An 18,704-nucleotide genomic window follows, 5' to 3' on the forward strand; every position below is an offset into this window, starting at 1 on the left:
AAGAAAAGATAGCATAATAGGAGCCTCCGGTCTTGCCATAAAATTGTCCCTTTCTGTCCTTTCCCCTATCACATGTTCCTTCGAGACACTCGGTCCCCGCTTTTGTGCTCTAGTCCTTTAATTAGGTTTCTCGCCATCACGGTTCTGTGACCGGCCCTAGTCGTCAGGACCTGATTCCTTTGTCCTTTCTTCATTTTTGCATCATTCCCACTCCTCCCCCGTATTTGGATTCAGTCCCCCTGGGGCATTTTGTCCTCGTTTTTTCCACGTTCTAGTTTTTCCATGGAGACTCTTCCTCGGAACTATTTCCTGAAACACTTGGATTTCCGCCATACTGCGGATTTCTACCCAGTCGCTTGGATTACTGCCATTGCGCATATCTGTTACGTTGTAATTAACGAATCTTGATCTCCACTCCGTGTTCCTGCTTCATTTTCTGGTAGGTGCCATTAGAAATTGGTCTGTCGGACTGTCCCGATGTTTTAAAATAATTTTTCGTCATAATCCCCGTTCTTTTTCCCATCCTGCAGGTCACTTCCTCCACTTGCGTGTACCCTCATCCCTTCTTCTCTTTTCCCTCTTCTTGAAGCTGGACTACGTGTTGGTAAGTCCCCATTCTCTCAGTTTTTCTCCGCCCTTGCCCTCTTTTCCTTTCATCCCGAATTTTGGCCCTGACGTTGTCCAATTGTTTCTCCTTAGGAGTTTGTCCCTGAAATTAGACCTACCTGTGGAAATCGTTATTCTCTGAACCCCATTTATTGATATCAGGTACCCTACACACCCACCCCCCCCTTTTTATTTCACTTCTTCCCTCCTTTCTTTCTTTACACTATTATCTTGGGTGTATTGTATTGATTTTCTTCCTATCTCCTTATATCTATAGAGCACTTTTAAAGAGTTATGTAACCATCGTCCTGATGATGACCTTGAGTGATAGAGGTTGAAACGCCGTCCACCCTACAACGCAATTTATGGCTTGTTTAATGGTCAACTTCGAAATGGAGAAATCATGTCTATGAATGCATAATAATTTTGTTGACTTACACTATTGTATTGACTGTTTTGCGCCGCTGGTCGTTGTTTTTTCACCACAGTTGTCACTGCGCCGTTTATTCACCCTACACTTTCAGTGCACTTTGGTTGATATGGTTACTGCAATTTAATTTGTATTTATGTGCTCCTATGTGTGGAATAACATCCTTTCATTCTCCTTGGTCCCCCTTGTCCTTCCTTGTGCTATAGGATTGATTACTTATTGAACAGTCCCTTTATTTGAATTACCTGTTGAGACATTGTTTATTGTTGCCATATATTACCCGGTCTCAATTGGGTATACGGGTGTACTCCTGTTTTTGTTTGACTTGACAATCCTGAAGGCAGAGTGCTTGGTTTTATGTGAGAGGGTGCCCAAGCATGAGCTGAGCCCCTCTGCAGCATTCGGAAATACTTCCTTATGGCTGTTCTGTGATACAGCCATACCATATACTCTTAAGTGCATTATAACCTCACGGTAAATGCTAACTTTGGAATGGCTGCATCAAAACATGTTGTGTTTGGTGTCAAACGCTTCGGAATACTACCCCCCGCCAGTCCTGGTGGCAGGGGTAGCATTCCACCCTTCTAGAGTGAGAGACATGTTCATCCCCTAAACTTAGTATAAGTATAGGAATCCAGTCCCTAGGACTTTAGATTACCCTGGACGAAACTCTGAAACATATATCCTGGACCTTCGACTTTCTATTTCGACTAGAAGATGGAAGAAATCTCCCTTGGGGTCAAGGAGGGACTCCCCTGGTTGGCAGGCACCAAAGAAGCAACTGACCAGTCTGCAATTCTGAAGCTCGCACCGGACACCAAAGGCTCTGCATCCCCAGAGGTGGATTTCCAGACTTCCCCGAGGCTACCCTGAGTCCACATCAAAGCTGAAGCCCGTGGCTATCGTGGGTGACGTGGAACCGTGAACCCTGTACACCGTGAACTTTTGCAGCAACACTATCTTCCTGGTCATCCTCGAAGTTGTGCTTTGGGCTCCGAGTAGCCCCAGCCTTGAGCACCTTCTGCACCGAAGATTGTTGGCCTCCACTCCACAAGTGACCCGTGGGCCAGCTTCAAGTGTGACCACTTGAGGCTCCTTTGCAATCACTAGTCCGTTAGCTAGCAGGTCCCCACAAACACAACTCCTTTTCTAATTGGGCGTTCCTGGTTGCTCCAGATGTGCCCTGACTTACCCTCGCTGGGTGAGTCCCTCAGAGCTTGCTGGTCTGCACCGCAGTCCTTTCTATGCATTCCTGTGACTTGCCGTTGCCAAGGCTTGTTGGGTCCTTTATGGTCGCTGACACCACAACACTCGACGGACTTCATGGGACAGCTCGAATTTGGCTCATGGACTTCGTCAACATCTCCTGGACCTCGTGGCTGAAGAGTCAAGACACCCATCAACTCACCTGAAGCACCCAACATCTGTGGGCATTGGTCCATCCTGCCCTGGTCACTGGCAAGTGACTCAGACTCTGTCCCCTCTGCTTTCAGGTTCCTTACATCCTAAATCCAGGCTTGGATCTCTCCGGACACTTCTCCTCTTCACGGCATCAGCAGTTCTTTGCAGGCTTCCATTGAAATCGACGACGCGACCAGACACCAAAAGACACCTATGCACCCGGCATCCCTGGGTGAGGTAACTCGAGTACTCCGGTGCTCTCATGGGTTCTAGCCCTAGAACTTCTTAAGTCCAAAAGGGTTTGGTCCTGACTCGATTAGAAGTGTCCCTAATCTTTAAAATTCCAACCGCGACATTGCCCATAGAAGATAATAGGAACCCGCGGTTGTGTTTCCACACTGCATACAGCTCCCGTGGGTACCCTGTGTCACTACCTTGGGTGGTTCCTTGGGGTCCCAGCGATTCTAGAGGCAATAGGCCTAGTGCCTATTCCAGTCGTGGTTCTTATACCACTTTTTTAGTATATGGTTTGGTACGCCCCTAGGACCCAAACATGTATTTGTGCTTTTACTGATGCTTGATCACTTGTAACTTTAGTACTTCAAACTCCAGTCTCATAAAGAGACTAGAGGGGTGTGTTTAACCTTAAATACATATATTTTGAATATATACCTGATGTGGTTGTCTTTTCATTTGATCATTCAAGATATTATAGGCTGGTAAAACAAGCTGCTTTACATTCCTTGAACACTTAGCCTGAAGGCTGCTCTCCATAGCTTTCCCTAGGGTAGCTTTCAATAAAGGTTGTCTTTAACCTATCACCATAAGGGGTTGTTTGGACTGAGACAAGGTGCCCACTAGAACTAGTGGACATCATATATCAGGCCACCTTTTCACACCCTGTATGGCAGAGTGATAACATTTCAAAAACAGCTGCACATCTAGTGAAGTACTGTATGGTGTGCATGATGCCCAATCCTGGAAAACGTACCCCTACACCACCTGGTAATTTCCCACCACCCACTTTTCCTTTGGAGGTCCTTCAGATGGATTATATAGAGCTAGACAAATGCAATAATTTGAAGCATGTTCTGGTGGTTTTCTGTGCATTCAGTAAATGGGTTAAGGCGTATTCCACTAAAGACAATACAGCCATTACAACTGCAAAGGTACTCCTGAAGGAGTTCTTTCCTCATTTTGGCTTGTCCCGTTTGATCTGGAGTGATAACGGAAGTCATTTTAATGTCAAAGTGATTCAGTCAATTTGTGATGGTTTGCACCTAAAACAGAGGTTCCATGCTGCCAACCACCCACATTCATCAGGTTTGGTTGTAAAGTACAATGGTACTCTCAAACTGAAATTGGCTAAAATACAGGAGACAACAGGGTTACAGTGGCTAGATGCTTTAACATTAGCTCTTGTGTCGACAAGAACAACAGTCCATTCTAGGACAGGATTGTCACCCTAAGAGGTTGTGTTTGGACACCCGGCAAATGTCTGGTACGTCCGGCGCTCTCGGCGGTTTTCCGATATTGAGTACCCGTTGTTGGTTGACTATCGTGCTCAGTTGACTGAAGGTTTGCGTTCTATTCAACAACAGGTCCGGGAAGCCCTGCCAGCTACACCACAGAGGCCCGGACATGATATTCAGCCTGGCGACTTCGTGCTGGTGAGGAAATTCCAGTGGAAGAAGAGTTTGGAGCCATGGTGGAAGGGACTGGAGCAGGTCCTACTGGCTACATGCACAGCTGTCTAAGTCGCCGGCCAAAAGAACAGGGTGCACGCAACTCATTGTCGCAGGACACCTCTAACCTTGCCCTACGATCAATGGGTGAGGGATGGAATAGGGGACTTCGAGTGCGAGACGGTGCCTCAGTTTGTCCCCTTTAGTGACACAAAGCTGACCTGGACCAAAGCGGATGAGGAAAATGAAGAAGAGTTGAATGCAGCAGTTCCTCCTGAAATACGGGCTATCTAAGAGCCCCTTTTCATTGATCCCTCTGTGCCTGAAGTCACTAGGTACAATCTACGCCCTTGGCTGAAGAACAGTGCACCAAAGGAGAAGTCAGATTAGTTAAGATGGACTGTGTAATTTAGGGTGTACTTTGCTATAGTACCAACTGAGTTAGTTTAGGGTGATGTGAGATTTGTGCACTGTTTGAACATTAGACAGGATAGATCGAAAGTATCCCCTTGGGGGTACATTATCCTGGTCGACGTGGGAATACGAGCCTAGGAAAGAGCAAGCTCCACCGCCGGTGTTCAAGAGCGCCAACGTTTTGATGGACAATAGGAGCCTGTACCAGTGAGGCTCTGACGGACATTGGGAACTTGTATATTCCTCTTGCTGGCCTTTTTCCCCCTTACTTTATCATTTGCTATGCACCTCTTTGGCAGAATGGTTGCATATGAGGAGCAGCCAGTGATTTCCCTTGTTCGTACATGCATATTTTGGTCTACCATGAAAAAGATATTATGTGCTCTTCTTGTGATAGTACTGCTATTGATTCTGGGTGGGGTGTACTAAACATAAGGTTATTTCTCAAATACGCACAAAAAAAGCAGCCAGAGTAAAGTATTTCTAGACACACATAAAATATTTTTTGGCGAGGGTACATCTTGTTATTCCACCGAATCTGTCACAAGTTTATGAACTGCTTACCCATTGTCACTCGTCAATTATACGTATACCCGCCCAGCCCAATATGTAGAGGTAAGGGGTGAGTTTGGATTGGGGTATTCTGGTCCTTGTTTATATTCCAGGAAGCCACAGGGAAAGGGATATCCAGGTTGTGACAATAATATGTATTGTGATAATCTGTATATGAGAGAGCAGAACATTACGTTAGTGGGCTGGCATTACCAAGATTTAATGGTCACCCGGAAAGCTGGTTATTATCCTGCATGTTGCCCGACAGTAAACAGAACTGACACATTTTTGTGTGTCAATTGGAATGATATTGTTTAAAAATACGATGTCTTTAGTGAAAAAGAAGGATCTGAGTATTTTTGGAATGAACACCAGTATGCTTCTGTAGATTATCAAGGTCCACTCTATGCACATCCAGGATTTTAATTTCTGTCTAATGGTACTTATTCAAATGTTTATAACGGTACAGATGATGTTGCTCCAGGGATGATGCTCCCTCTAGGTGTGCCTTGTAAGTACAGTAAGCCAAATATAAGATGGGTAAAAAGAACGTTGACTGCAGAGTTTTGTGATGGAGTGACAGATTTGGAAGTCAATAATTATAGTATTGGTATCACCTGTGGGTATATTCTTTCCTCCATTATTACCTTTGGTGGTACTGCAATGGATAGGGGTGAAAAAGCTAGAGAATATTTTGGATGTAAGTTGCAGACACTGTCTAACTCCACAGTAGCTGCTTTGCGTGTCATCACCACCCAATTGGAAAGTATGCAGACATATTCTGAGCAAACTAGATATGCTGTTGATTTCATCCTAACTAAGAGAGGTGGTGTGTGCGTGGTAGTAGGAGACCAGTGTGTAGTCGGGATCACATATATGGAAAGAATATTTTCAAACACATTTTAGACAACAATTATTAAAGGAATGGAGAGTGGGAACTGGAGTTGGTCACTTCTTTGGTGGATGTAGTTGGATCCTTGAAAAGGTGATTTATTTCATTGTGATTTTGATTTCTTGCTGTGTCTAGGTCCAGTGTCTTCCCTTATGTTGTTCTAATTGCACCACCTTACTCGCTCCTAACAGAATATCGATTCATGATACTAATGCTACAAATATGATTCAAAAGGAAGTAGAAGACCTCATTCAAATAGATGAGGGTATTTTGAGACTTCTTCCCTCCTTACTGTTTCCCTTCCCGAAGCTGAAAATATGGAGTGCTCCTAAACTAATTTATTCATGATTTATTGCATAACATGTCTTTTTGCTATTACACAAAATGTTTAGCTCATGCTAAAAGGAGTGTCTGTTGGAATAGAAAAATATGTTTAGCATTTGTTTTACGGAAGTTAGCATTCGCTGTGCCATTATGTGTATGGGCGCCATTTTGTATCATGATCAAAATGAATTAATTCTTAGCCATTTCTGAGAAACACCCTTCTCGAGGTTATGTTTCTATGGAGCTGAGTTTTGCTACACTAATGTATGCACTTTTCTTATTAGCGCATACCTTTCCTTTAGATGTAAGCCTTCTCCCACTTGTCTAGTGGTGACTATGCAGAGTGACCTTGAATAGTAGATAATGTGTGACTGGCCTCAGAATCAAAACTTACTCCTTTGTAATTTACTGTCCAGCTGCATCTCTCTGGATAATTCCATGGTGGGGGTGCTTTCATTGGTTTCAAAGTGTACTTAATGTATCGGTATGCTTGCTGATGTCAGTCCGTCTACAGCACTCCTAGCGACTGGGCAGACAGGGCTCCGCTCTGAATGTACTTTGAATAAACTGTTATTGGTTTGTATTCTCTACTGTCTGACCGACTCTTCATTTGGTGCAGAAGGCTGCGAGGGGGTCGTGAGTGACCCGGATGATCCGAATCGGGTCACTTCCTTCACAGGAGTCGCAAGAGGACCTCCAGCAGCTAACCAAAGTCAGAGGCCCACGATGCAGGAGATGCATGGAGGACTCTGTTTTCCGCGAAGTGAGGTGCTGTAGGCTGGAGGGTCTTGTAGCCTGCAGATCTCTGGAGTGCAGTGCCAACAAGCCTTGGCAACAGCAAGTTGATGCAGTGCACAGGGGTTTGGTCCCAGCAGCACAGACTAGGAATACTGTTCTCCAAATTGGTAAGACAGGTCAGGCCTCTAGGGAGCCACATAACCACCACCTGTGTTGCTGAGCCTTTGGATGTCCATGGGACGTCAGGAGCAGCAGATCGGTCAGCTTCATTGCGTTGCCTACAGATACAGGCGAGTGTCTTATTCACTCCATTGGAGATTTCTTTGGATGTCCTTGATGCCCACCGGTCTTTTGGAGAACTCGGAGGAAGCACAGCACAGGTGATGTAGAAGACTTGAAGAACAGCGAGACCAGGGGCAGCAGGGGAGCCCTTAAATACCCTAAGGAAAGGGTTGGGATGACTCAGGGGTCTCTCCTAGAAGAGGAGATGGATAGAGGGAAAACACTCCCCTGTCCTTTGTCCAGTTTTGTGCCTGAGCGGGAGCCAAGGTTTCTGAACTTGGTAAAACTGGAGTACGCAAGGAGGGAACTATCTGTGCCCTAGAAAGCAGTCTGGTAGCACTGGTTAGCGCCCCCACCCCAGCCCAATACACTAAGTCTTGACCGGGAAGTGGTCACATCTCCGTGTGACAGGAAATCTATTGTTCTACCTTTCCTTGCTTGAAGTGGCTCAGCAGCATGAGGGCTGATTTGTGTCTGTCGTCCACAGCAACACTAGCTTGCTTGCAAACCCTGAAAGGCTGTTAGCCAGAGTAAAGGGGGTCCCCTATGCGGCCTCCCAGTACATGGGATCATACTTCCAACACTGGAATCAGTGTTAGGGTATGATTCCAACATGTTTGATACCTAACATGTTCTGTGCAACCACGCCAAGAAATTGCTATGGTTCCCTGACATAAGCAACTGTAGACAATTTTGTTAAGCTCCCAGGTTCTGAGGGGTAATGGATCACCCCATTGTTTACAATTGATTATATAGTTAGGCATCTTGTTATTACTGATGTCCACTATATGTCTTAAAATGGCTGACCACACTTACAAACCTGGAGAATCAACTCCGGGGTTTGTAGGTATGTCCTGCTCATGCAGGGGCACCCTCACATGTATAACCAAACACCTTGCCCTCAGGACTGAATAGCCTGCCATAGGGGTAACTTATAGGTTTTAAGTACAGTGACCTCAGATATAAGGAAATTTATATCTGTTGTGACAGGTGCACGCATCAACTCACACAGGTTGTAATGGCAGGCCTGCAGTCACAGTTTAAGTGGCACAATACATGTTTAGCCCATGATAGACCCCTGGTGTACCTATGCCCTGGGTACCTCTGTACCATATACTTGGGAGGTACAAAAGTACTTACCAGCACCATTTTGGGAGACATAGCACACTTGCTGGGGTACTTCTTAGCAAGTTCCCAGCAGGCTAGTTCAAAACCACACTGACACCAGGCAAAAAGTTAGGGTAACCATGAAAGCAGATCCTACTTTCCTACAGGGTTCTAGGTTTTTCACATTTAAGTAAGAGAAACTCTTCCCACTCAAGGAGTCCTTGTTCCCTGCCAAGTACGATTCGCATGGGAAAAAGTCCATACGAATCGCATTGGGAATTATTCCCCACACGTCCTCGGGTCGGAAAATGTGTCCGACACATCCTCGGACAATTTACCGTACAAATGTGAAAAGTGAAGTCCGACCGCGCTAGTACGATCCATCCCGTGCCTCCGATGTTACAACCGGATGGAAAAAACACCGTCCGCACCGAACTCCCATAGCAACCATGGAGACATGTGCCCGCATACGCGCCCAACACTCCCCCCAGCCCTCCTATGTACGAGTCGAATCCCCACCCGTGTATGTACACCCGTGTATGTATGAGACGTACCCCCACCCCTGAATGTACACCCATGTATGTACACCCGTGTATGTACACCCGTGTATGTACGAGACGTACCCCCACCCGTGAATGTACACCCGTGAATGTACACCCGTGTATGTACGAGACGTACCCCCCCGTGTATGTACACCCGTGTACGTACGGCCCGTACCCCCACCCGCATATGTATGGAGCATACCCCCACCCCAACCGTGTATGTACGACCCGTACCCTCACCCGCGTACATATGGAGCGTACCCCCACCCCAACAGTGTATGTACGACCCGTACCCTCACCCGCGTACATATGGAGCGTACCCCCAGCCCAACAGTGTATGTATGGACCGTACCCCCACCCCAACCGCGTATGTACGGCCCGTACCCACACCCGCGTATGTATGGATCGTACCCCCACCCCAACAGTTTATGTACGACCCGTACCCTCACCCGCGTACGTATGGAGCGTACCCCCACCCCAACAGTGTATGTACGGACTGTACCCCCACCCCAACCGTGTATGTACGGCCCGTACCCCCACCCGCGTATGTATGGAGCGTACCCCCACCCCAACCGTGTATGTACGACGCGTACCCTCACCCACGTACGTATGGAGCATACCCCCACCCCAACAGTGTATGTACGGACCGTACCCCCACCCCAACCGTGTATGTACGGCCCGTACCCCCACCCGCGTATGTATGGAGCGTACCCCCACCCCAACAGTGTATATATGACCCGTACCCTCACCCGCGTACGTATGGAGCGTACCCCCACCCCAACAGTGTATGTACGGACCGTACCCTCACCCCAACCATGTATGTTCGGCCCGTACCCCCACCCGCGTATGTATGGAGCGTACCCCCAACCGTGTATGTACGACCCGTACCCTCACCCACGTACGTATGGAGCGTACCCCCACCCCAACAGTGTATGTACGACCCGTACCCTCACCCGCGTACGTATGGAGCGTACCCCCACCCCAACAGTGTATGTACGGACCGTACCCCCACCCCACCCCAACCATGTATGTACGGCCCGTACCCACAACCGCGTACGTATGGAGCGTACCCCCACCCCAACAGTGTATGTACGACCCGTACCCTCACCCGCGTACGTATGGAGCGTACCCCCACCCCAACAGTGTATGTACGGACCGTACCCCCACCCCAACCGTGTATGTACAGCCCGTACCCCCACCCGCGTATGTATGGAGCGTACCCCCACCCCAACAGTGTATGTACGGACCGTACCCCCACCCCAACCGTGTATGTACGGCCCGTACCCACACCCGCGTATGTATGGAGCGTACCCCCACCCCAACAGTGTATGTACGACCCGTACCCTCACCCGCGTACGTATGGAGCGTACCCCCACCCCAACAGTGTATGTACGGACCGTACCCCCACCCCAACCGTGTATGTACGGCCCGTACCCCCACCCGCGTATGTATGGAGCGTACCCCCACCCCAACAGTGTATGTACGGAGCGCACCCCAGGCCCCAACACCAGCACCTTCACCCAACATCGCGCATGTACGAGTCGTACCAAGCCAGACACAAGGACAGCACTATACAACAAAATTGCCAAAGTACACACCGTACACACGCTAAAAATGCACATACACAACCAGGACAAAGCAAAACAACACAAGAATACACTATTCGAATGGCACAAAGCCACAAAACATGTCCAACAAGCACAAATACAACACATTCACTGACCTGCAACTGCCAAAATCCCAAACAGAGGCCCAAAACACAACCACTCCTTATAACACACCCACCCAAAGTTCAAACACAGCCACACCCATCAATGGACCAATAAAAAGGGCCCACAGACACAAACCATGAGCCTTTGCAACAGACCCACTGCTGCCAGACCCCACAGACAACCTACAGCACCATTCTTGAACCTTTACTACACCTTACACTTGCACACCTTCACACACTCACCTTCACAAACACCCCCTCATCACATTCACACACACACCTGCACAACCACACCCACACACCCACAACCATCCACACCCACACCCCTCACCATGCCCACTAACAAGAATCCAAAGTTCACTAGCCAAGAGTTGGAGGTCCGTGTCGACGAAATCCTCAGAGTCGAGCCACACCTCTTTGGAACATTGGTCAGACAGACCAGCATTTCCGAAAAAACAGCCATGTGGCAGAGGATTGTCGATGCTGTGAATGCTGTTGCGTCCACCAGAAGGACCAGGCATGAATGCCAAGCCAGGTGGTACGATCTGCGGAGGAGGGTCCGAGCCAAAATGACCGACGACCACAACCAGGCCAACATCACTGGAGGAGGGCCGCCCCGCAGACCCGTACAATACCATCCCTGGGAGGAGAGGGTGATGGCCATACTGCCGGTGGTGTCAGTGGACGGAGTAGAAGGACTCCGAGAGCCGGGTGAGTACACAAACAACTCACCTCACATGGGGGGAACGTCATCCACAACCAAACTCACAATCAGGCACGCAACCACCCCAAGCTATCGCATGACTCAACCACACTCCATGAACACGCACATGCCACTAGCGCCACCATGCCCCATGCACCCAGCTGGACAATGCCAAGTCACAGGCCACAGAAAACACCAACACAAGACACGGTAAGCCGGATGGCGGGAGTGTGGGCCCCAAAAATCACATAGTGCAACTCAGAAGCAGACAACAATGCCCTCTGCCCATATGGCCTAGGTCACATCCAGACAAACAGTGAGTCCCCACACAGGAAAGACTTGCCAGCAAATGGCGGGCGCCTTGCATTAAGACATGGGGGTGAAGGCACGTTTTTGCACATGACAGCAGCTAATGAACAGCCAACACTGTGAAAGAGTGGCAGCACACACCACCACAGCAGCAGCGCAGACACAGACACTACACCCAATGGGTGCCTGGAGATCAGAAACAAACTCACATCAACAAGCCAAGGGCCATTCAAAGATCTGCAAAAAGTGTGTGCCTAGGAAGCTGGGCTGAGTTGACAGAGGGTGACACACAGAGGGAGGGAGAGGGGGAGAGAGAGGGCAAAACACTGGGCCATGTCTCAACCTGTGCACGAGCACAACACCAGCTACCTGCATTATATAAGTGTGTGGAACAACTCCATGTGCCCACGTACAGTGCAACACGGAAGGCGCCGATGCATGGCTCGCCACACCTGCTCACTCCACTGCTGACTGCAGTCACAATTGACGCAGCAAGTAAGACTGTGCCACACATAGGTAAAGTCTCAAAAGCTGTGGCCAAGGGACATACCCATGCACAAGTGCACTGGGAGTGGAATGCAAGACATATCCAAATTCCCAGAGGAAATGTGCCAACTTAGAAACAAATGAAACATGGATGTTGCATGGAACAAAATTAACATTGTCTCTCTCACACACAGGTCAACGTCGTGGATCACCCCCCAACACTGGGGGGAAGACTCACAGGATGACGGACCCACCGGCAGCAACGACTCTCACCACTCTGTGGACGACCCCAACCAACCTGGCCCCTCTGGTGTCCAACCACCTGCAGCACCTGCGTCAGGTACAACTGGGCCAACCACCACCCCCACTCCTGCCACATCCCAGGAGACACCCAGGATCCCTGCCCCACCACCACAATGCAGCCAGGCTGACCAGGAGGGACACGGTGTACCGGGCACCCAGGAGGAGGCAGGCGACAACGCTAATGCCACCCCTCAGGGGTCCCGGAGACCCGATGTGCCCACAAGGGCAGGCCAGGTGCAAGTGGGCAGGGGTGGTGGGAGTGGAGGACGGCAGAGGCGCAAGCCTGACCAGTTGGCTGCGGAACCGGTATATTCCCATGTCAGAAACATCCTGGACACATACCGGCAGGACACCACGGGCATGGCACAGGTTGTGTCCATCCTCGAGGAGATCAAGATCCAGCAGGCCCAGCAACATGCGGAGCAACATGCCTGTCTACTGCGACACCAAGGGCGGATGGAGGACAGACAGGCTGAGCTCGTGACGGTGTTCACGGGAATTCACTGTACACTCCGTCGGATAGCCGACAACATGGGCAACCCTCCCTGTGCCACCAGGCGTAGAACATCACCACCCACAGGGAGGGATCAGGAGGAGGAGGAGACATCCGACGGAGCATCCCAAACATCGTCACGGCCTGCTTCTGAGGGTTCCCGCAGGAGGGCGGGTCGTCCACGGAAAAGACCGTGAGGGTCGGCGCAACAGCACCATCTCCCAGGACACCTGGCCTGGCACCTGGCCAACAGCAGCACATCAGCAAAATACATTCTCTGCCACACGGACTTGCTGGTCACTGTCTGACCAATGTTGACAAAGACTGTGGCATGGACTCTGAGGATTTCCAATGGCAAGGACACCAACTCCCCTAGTGAACTTTGGATTCCACACGCCCGGAAAGCCCCTCATGTCATACCCCCCCCCCACGTACCCCATGATGATGCCTGCATTTTGCATTATTACCTTACATGTGTCTTGTTAAGTCTAACCATGCCTGAGTTCTCAATCATATGACTTCAACCATCCACACCCTGGGGCCTGAGTCTGGCACAGGACACACATGGGTCACAATGTATTAGGCAACACAGCCATGGAGCACCATACACACCCGTGATGGGCCCAACCTCCGAGGGGGTGGACTGGCCGCACAACCGTGCCGACAGACATATTGAGTACAGCGACAGCCATGCGCAGAGGTCAGGGATCATGTGGAGTGTCCTGGGGGGCACCCAGGTATGTGTGGACAGGTGGCAGAACCATGTCCTGCCTGCAAGCTTGAGTCAGGTGGATGCAGAGAATGGTGGCCTGGCCAACGTTGGATGCATGGGGATGGCACATGTCACAATACCCACACAGTCATGGACATCATGCACAATACACAGTCTAATCCCACACAAACAGCTTGCATCTTGCTACTTGACACATAGACACATAGCCACTATCACGGAAAACCATGCCAGACATGCCGTATGCACCGTGGCAACACACCAGCATTGACTGAAAATAGGCACCTTGGAGGCATAGGGACACCTTTATTATTCATGTATTCAGGAATGCAGAGGCAACTCGGAGTACACATACACAGGTCATGTGGAGTAACATGTGGGTCCAACACTGGAACCCCCCTTCTGCAGCACAAATGCGTGATAGCCATGGAACTGGCACACAAGTGTCGGCTAACAGCTAAACACCCCCTGGTGCTCACGGAGAGGCTGCCATACACCATTGATCCTCTGATGTGGAAGTCCCACACCATGTCAAGCCAATTCAAACCGTATGTGTCCGAGGGCAGTGTTACACACATTGATGCCATCATCACAATCCACTATCCCATCACAGATGACTGTCAACAAGTCTGACCATCTATTCAGGTGTACCCAGCTACATGTCATGTGTGCCATGTTGATGCGACATGTCTGCAGAGGAACCAAACATCGACAGGGGCAGTGTGCACACATTGTAAACAACTGCCATACCCAATACACCCTTGATGCATCCCTTACCCTAAGGAGACTTCCAAACTTGTCCGTGCGTGTAACGCTGAGTCAGCACACGATGACGTGTCCATGAGGAATAGCAGTGCCACAAGAATGCAACCAGCAGACAGCATGCGCAAGTACCTGGGGATGAGACACACACAAGAAGTCAGCCACAAAAAGCACAGCCACTTGCATGTGCATGTACTCGACACATGTAAGGATGACAACATGCTAGGTCACAATTATGACTGTGGAAATACACTCATCACTGGCACCATCACTTGAGTGACACATCCACACACACCTCTGACTCACGTGGCATACATGCAGATGGACACAAACATTGCAACACATGCCACACAAGGACCAATGCGTGCACACTCAGACACTGGTACTCACCACTAAGCAAAGAAGTCGCGTATGAGCCGACTCCGGATGTCCTCTTGCGGCTCCACATCCTCCACATCACTAGCCCCATTGCCAAGCCCTTCGTCCTCCACGGGTGGATGGTCCTGATCATCTTGATCCAGGATGAGTGGCACAGCTTTCTCAACTGCCATGTTGTGCAGCATGCAGCAGACCATGAAGATTTTGCAGACCTTCGCCGGGGCATATGGGAGGGTGCCGCCGGTCTTGTGGATTTGAAAAACAGGAGGTCCTTCAAAAACAATACAATATGCGATAAATATAGACCAGAATCGGCTCTATATAATTATACAATGCCCAGCCGGACATTGAGGTTTTAATGATCAAAAAAAGGTAATTTTTAGACATACGTTAGAATGTAGAGTGGGACACAGTCCTGCGTCCTTACACACTAAACAAAAGGTACAAACAGTCCAACATATAGAACATTTTATCAGGCTGAAGAGAGAAGCTTGTAGCCAATACGAGATACAAGGGCAAGCTTTCACGAAAGTACAATGTCATGCACAATTTTAACATATGCGTTTAACATGCATGTTTGTACATAGGGTCGACGACGTTTCGATCTATTCAAACAATACATAGATCATCATCAGGACTAGAGAGTATAAAAGCCTGAAAGTACAATTCCTGTGAAAAATGAAGGGGGAGAGAATAAGGGAGAAAAGAGAATTACATTAAAAACCTAAAATTACTGAGAATAATCAATAATGCCAGTGGTCATGCACGACATGCCATCAGTGAGGTACAAGCCAGGGAGGCCGGTTGTTAGAGCGAAGGATATCGATTGATTCCAATTTGTGAACAATTATCAGAAGGGAGAATTAACAATGAATTTAAGCGGATGATCGAGGCAAAAACGCAGTAATTCGACTGTGAGACGACGGAGAGCGTGTCAACACGTGCAAAAGGATGGTAATAGTCCGCAGTGGAGCGTGTGATGGACCGCAATGTAACCGAGAAGTGGTATAGTTGTGCGGTGAACTAGTGCGCGATTGAACCAGCGAGCCGTCAAGGATGTGGGGAGTATGGAGGGTGAGCCGGTCAACGTTGTGACAGAGAACACAATACCGGCGAGAAACTAACCAGAATCGGAGACGAACAATTCCTAGAATTTGATTAGCCCAGGTCCAAGTAAGGAAGTGGGTGCGGGGATCCAACGGCCAGGAGAATTCCAATTAGTGGCACAGCTGAAAACTAAGGAAGGGAGCAATTACGAGAGATCACGAACAATACAATGAAGGCGGAATGAAGGAATGGGAAGGGGGACTCACCACTTGTTCGCCGTGGCGTGTGGAAGGAGCTAAGGGATTATTCAGCTTCCCAGCGTAGCGGCTTGACAATCCAAGGTCCGCCTGAGGAAAAGCGCATTGCGGGAATTAGAGGAGGAGGGAGCTGGGCCGTGGAGAAGGGGTGAACGCGCCGCTCAAGCACTTACCAGCAACAAGGTGAACTGCACGATCGCAGGTTGGCGGTGACGGGCTATGCTTGGTGGTTTAAGTCTACGCAAAATACAGGACAGACAGTACCCACCAACAACACATGCTCGTTCGTTGCGCAGCTGCGTCATCATTTCAGGCACCCTGCGACGCCTCATGATGTAGGCATCGTGTGCTGATCCTGGAAAACGAGCACAGACAGGTGAAATCACCATGTTGGACAGACACACCACAAGGGCATTGATGGAGTGGTAGTGTTTGCGATTCCTGTACGCTACCTCCTGTGCCTGTGGTGGTACCAAAGCCACATGTGTCTCATCTATGGACCCAATGACATGGGTCATCCCTCCCAGGGCATAGAATCCACGCTTGACCCCAGTCAACAGTTCAGGAGTTGGGAAATGGATGAACTCATCCAGGTGAAGCAACATGGCCTCTAAGAAATCATGCAGCACACGGCTGAACATGCTCTGGGACATGCCACCAACATGAGCTATGGTATATTGAAAGGTACCCGTGGCAAGAAAATGTAGGGCTGCCATTACCTTCAGCTTGGGTGTCAGTGCCGTAGGATACCTGTGCAGCGGTTGCAGGTGTGGTGCCAGCCTTGCCGTCAACTCCTCAATCAACGGTTGGGGGAAGCGGTAGCACCGTATACAGTCATTCTCCCGCATGTCAGCCAAGTCCGGAATTGGTCGGGGAAGAGGCGGCGCTCTGCAGTAATTTGGAAGTGACAAGGAAGAGTGAGTGCACTACCACAACAATTTATTTGTACTGAGCACATGTTAATCTGTCAATACACATATGCTACATACGGAGTCAGGTATGTGCCACATGCCCTGGACACGTATGGCTGCCAGGTGACACTCCTACCAAGACCCAGCTACACACGGAGATTGTGAACCTCCACATGCCATGGCATGGGATTAGCTGTGTCCCAGTGTAAGTGAACAGCCATACGCAACACAGGAGTGACATACATCAACACATCAGCAGAAGTAGGATGTCGATTTCAGAGACAGGTAGCGGAACACTAGAGCCACAGGTCACATGACATTACACTAGGACAGCCCACACACCTTGCCAATAAGGTGTACATGTAATGACTCACCACACATACATTGAGAGGATGCAGACATGTCCTTGTTACGCTACTCCGTGTCCCATGCATACATACGCACCTCACATCCGATACCACATGTGGCCTGGTGTGCGTAACAGTGTGCCATGTCCATCTACACACAGACACATGTTGGTTGCTGCAACAGCTGATGCTTTTGAGGGAGCACCAACATCAAGCTAATGGGAACACACCACACATACATGACATAGACACATCGTGCACCGTGGGTAGTCACATGTCTGGTGTGGTAACCCCTGTAGCGGGCATCAGGGGACACTTGCGTGTGTTGTTGACTGTGCCATGCCAGTGACGCTCATCCCAAGTGTGCAGTACGACATGCACACATGTCAAAGGAGTTAAGGGCATGCCTGGCACATATTGCACCGTCACACATAACATCTGTACACGTCTCATCATACATCTATTGCCTCCTCGACTCAGGAGTAATGTGCCACATCACAGCCTTTCACACCTGTGCCCCACACATGTAGTACTGCCCAGACAATGCCTTGATGTCCATCCATGGAAAAGTATGTCAGCTCTATTCCTTCCTGTGTGCTGCCTGTCACCACTGTGATGTGTGAAAGGCATCGTACATTCGCTCAGAGGGCCTGTGTACGTTCCCTATCACTATGGGAGTGCTGCCGTATGCGTACCCATAGTGATAGTGAGCGTACGCACGCGTGTACGGTCCGTATCACTATGGGTGTGCTCGCGTATGCGTACCCATAGTGATAGTGAGCGTACAGGCGTGTGTACGGTCCGTATCACTATGGGTACGCATACGCGAGCACACCCATAGTGATAGTGAGCGTACAGGCATGTGTAGGGTCCGTATCACTATGGGTACGCATACGCGAGCACACCCATAGTGATAGTGAGCGTACAGGCGTGTGTACGGTCCGTATCACTATGGGTACACATACGCGAGCACACCCATAGTGATAGTGAGCGTACAGGCGTGTGTACGGTCCGTATCACTATGGGTACGCATACGCGAGCACACCCATAGTGATACAGACCGTACACATGCCTGTACGCTCACTATCACTATGGGTGTGCTCGCGTATGCGTACCCATAGTGATACGGACCGTACACACGCCTGTACGGGCCGTTGCTATGCATTTGGGGTGCCCTAGGGCCCCGGAACGCACCGTACCTGTGTGTGACACTCCAAATTACATAGGGGACACGTGAGGGACAAGTATAAAGGCCTACATGCATGCTGGTTGTCATGGAGACCAAATTTAAAGT

The 18,704-nt window shown here is 49.5% G+C and overlaps 1 long non-coding RNA gene across 1 annotated transcript; it reads left to right on the forward strand.

Annotated features, from left to right (window-relative positions):
- The first annotated feature begins 311 nt into the window (after positions 1–311).
- Positions 312–1,210, forward strand: LOC146856193 (uncharacterized). The gene is made up of 4 exons (XR_014980913.1): positions 312–439; positions 531–604; positions 700–768; positions 884–1,210. It is a non-coding gene; the product is annotated as an uncharacterized LOC146856193 (long non-coding RNA).
- Positions 1,211–18,704: the final 17,494 nt, after the last annotated feature.

Source organism: Triturus cristatus, chromosome 4_1 (assembly GCF_964204655.1).
Source record: "Triturus cristatus chromosome 4_1, aTriCri1.1, whole genome shotgun sequence".
In the NCBI taxonomy this organism is placed as follows: Eukaryota; Metazoa; Chordata; class Amphibia; order Caudata; family Salamandridae; genus Triturus; species Triturus cristatus.